Genomic DNA, 3,846 nt, shown 5'->3' on the forward strand with positions numbered 1-3,846 from the left:
ATCAGGGAGGAATTGTCCCCTTCCAATTGCCAGTGTCTAACGACGATCCCTGCCTTAAAGCGGACAAAACGCGAAATACGTGAGTTGAGTGTCCGCCTCGAACGCTCCAGAGCTGCAGCTCCTTGAGCCCCTCGCCAAACAGGCCGGGAAATGACCTCGGACCAAACAAGGACAAGTTCAGGGAAAAAAGCATGAAACTTGTCCACGTCAGACCTCATTGTGGTGATAAGCTCCGCCAAACGGCGGGCACCGAGGTCATTTCCCCCAGCGTGAATGACGAGGATCACTGGAGTTAAAGCAGACCTCGCAATTTCCACAACCTCCGGTATAACTTGAGGCCATATGAGACCCCTGACGCCTCTCCAATTGACTTCGAAGCCACGAAAGCCAAGGGCACGTCCTCCAGGTCGATTCTCAGCCCGCTGTCCTGCCCAGAAAATATAGAAGTGTCCCAATAACCAAATGACAGGCTTGGCAGCTCCTAGAAGAAGAAAACTGTCAGTGACACATGTACAAGAAGGCAAACCTGTGCAAAAGAAAATGGATTAAAGAAGCAGTAATTCTGGTCTAATATATCTCGCAAAACACGCGGAACGCCACCGGCCTATGCGTTGAATGACTTCATTAGGCAATCCCGCCCGAGCGGCCTCAGTCGCCGCCCCAATTCGGAAGGAGTGAGTACCAAATTCACCGGCGGGAAAGCCCAGGAACCTTAAACATTTTCGAAAAACGGCTAAAAATTGGAATCTCATCAGAGGGGAACCATCTTCATGGACTAGGAAGGAAGAACTACCATGGCGCAAAGCGATATAGTTAAGTGTCAATGTAACAGGGCACACTGGGCCATGAATAGCAAACAAAGATATCCAGAAGCCATTTCCGGTTTGATCGGTCTTAGATTTCCGAATTCTAATCCTTGAACCCCCATTACACAATGCGATGTCGTTGTGCCTAAGGCCCCCATGAGTGCCTCTGGCAGGAGAAACCAACTCGCTAATGCGCAATGCGCCAAAAAAGGCAATGGCAAAAGAGGCGGAGAAAAGGGCAGACTCAAAAGGAGGAGGACAAACAGCGGAGATATGTTCGATGATACGAGAAAGAAGGCTAAAGGAAACCGGCCTTCTACACTCCCTTCTGGGCTGCCCCCTACCCCACCCCTTAACTGCTTGCTGAACTATAAAAAATTTAGTAACGTCTGACCAACCTCGAAGCTTGAAATGAAAGGCAAGTCCAGACAATCGGTTCCGTGCTACCGCGCAGGAAGCACCTTTATTATACAGATGATACAGATACCGGCAGGTAACGTCCAGTCTGGCAGAATCAGAGGTAGAAACCGGATAATTAGCCGCAACAGATAGCCATTCCTCCCATGCCTTACCGTAAGCCAGCCAAGTCCTCGGAGCCAGTGAAGACGTCACCAAAGGCATCAGCTGCATTCCAGCAGGTCCCATATGCTGGGTGGACACGACATTCCCTCTGGTTGTGCCCGAGGACACAGCTGCCGAAATTTCTGAAATTGAAAACGGGAAAGTGAGTCAGTGATAGCGTTGTACCTGCCAGGCACATGGCGAGCCCTGAACCACATATTGAGCTCGAGGCAACGCAGCACAAAAAATCTAAGTAACTTTAAGACTGGCAAAGAGGATGAAGTCAGATGGTTTATCGCGTGAACCACGGACATATTATCAGTCCAAAATAAAATCCGTTTATTTCTGAATGCTGGGCCCCAAATCACGACAGCTGTTACAATGGGGAACAATTCAAGGAGGGTCAGGTTGGACACGAAACCTCTGGCGTGCCAAGATTGAGGCCATTGCTCAGCACACCATTGCTCGCCAAAAATAACGCCAAAACCCAACGATCCCGATGCATCGGAAAAAAGTGATAGTTCTTCATTGGAAATAACGTTATCCTGGAAACAAGTTTGACCATTATACCTGGATAGAAAATCATTCCAGATAAACAAATCAGCTTTCAAGCAGGGGGTAATCCTAATGCGGTGATGAGGAAGGCGAATGCCTTTAGTGGCAAGTGATAACCTACGGGAAAAAACTCGTCCCATTGGCATGACACGACAGGCGAATACGAGAAGGCCCAGCAAAGATTGCATCTGATGGAGGGTCACACTACGAACCGAACAAAAACCCATAATCAGCGAGCGCAGCTTTACTACCTTGTCATCCGGGAGGCGGAAGAGCATCGCATTGGAATCTATCTCAATACCGAGGAAGGAAAGAACCTGGGAGGGGCCGACTGTTCTGTCCCTCGACAAAGGAACACCAAATCTGGACATCAAACTGCAAAACGTATCCAATAGAAGCTGGCAATGAGTGGAATCTTGAGGGCCAACAAAAAGGAAGTCATCAAGATAATGGATAATAGATTGGGAACCAGATTCAACCTTCACGACCCATTCTAAGAAAGAACTGAATAGCTCAAAATAGGAGCAAGAGATTCAGCAACCCATGGGAAGGCATGTATCGTAATAATAAAAACCATCTACGAAACATCCCAACAGATGGTAGCAATCCGGGTGGACCGGAAGGAGGCGGAAAGCCGACTCAATATCTGACTTGGCCATCAAAGCCCCGGGTCCCGCTTGCCTAACTAACGCAACAGCTTTGTCAAAAAAGACATACGTGACTGACGCATCCGATTCGGGTATACCATCATTGACGGACAAACCTTTCGGATGGGAAAGGTGATGAATTAAACGAAATTTCCCAGGCTCCTTCTTCGGAACGACCCCCAGCGGGGACACCCGTAAGTTGTAAAAAGGAATCGAATCAAAGGATCCCTTTAATCTGCCTTTTTCTAACTCAACAGAGAGAGAGGGGAGCCAGCACGATCTGAAAATGGCATGCATCATATAAAAAGTGCAAATTCACAGATTTATTCCAACTGTACTGTAATATAAATGAGATTTTTAGCAAATAATTGATCAATTCTTTGAGCCACCCCTGCCAACGTCACGGCAAATCTCAATAGGGGGGTCCTACTCTATATTCTGTATTTCATGTGCCATGCGGCCTCCTAGATAAAGTTAAAAGCAGAACCATAATAGAGCACACATACCTGTAACCTGTATATATAACCGCTTCTATGTTGCAAAAGAGGCAATAGTGGATAGAGACCAGCCCAGGTCCCAGCATGTGGAGCAAGCCCTACACATACCAGGACTATATCAGAACTGACCCTTCCAGTGCCAGAGAGCAACCATTGATAAAGGCGGACCAGATCCAAGTATGGTGCTTAATTAGCATTGCCTGTGGAAAGGGTGAGGCAACTGAATGTGTACAGCTACCAACAGGAGGAATATATTGCAAACCAAGATCAGGCGTGCATAGCATGGTGGTGACCAGCCACCAGACATTTGTAGCATAACTACAACCAAACAGAGAGAGAGAGGGGAGCCAGCACGATCTGAAAATGGCATGCATCATATAAAAAGTGCAAATTCACAGATTTATTCCAACTGTACTGTAATATAAATGAGATTTTTAGCAAATAATTGATCAATTCTTTGAGCCACCCCTGCCACCCCTTTATCAATGGTTGCTGTTTGGCACTGGAAGGGTCAGTTCTGATATAGTCCTGGTATGTGTAGGGCTTGCTCCACATGCTGGGACCTGGGCTGGTCTCTATCCACAAGTGCCTTTTTTGCAACATGGAAGCGGTTATATACAGGTTACAGGTATGTGTGCTCCATTATGGTTCTGCTTTTAATTTTATCTAGGAGGCCGCATGGCACATGAAATACAGAATGTAGAGTAGGACCCCCTTATTGAGATTTGCCGTGACGTTGGCAAGGGTGGCTCAAAAAATTGATCAATTATTTGCTAAAAA

The sequence above is a fragment of the Anomaloglossus baeobatrachus genome, chromosome 3 (assembly GCF_048569485.1).
Source record: "Anomaloglossus baeobatrachus isolate aAnoBae1 chromosome 3, aAnoBae1.hap1, whole genome shotgun sequence".
Lineage (NCBI taxonomy): Eukaryota > Metazoa > Chordata > Amphibia > Anura > Aromobatidae > Anomaloglossus > Anomaloglossus baeobatrachus.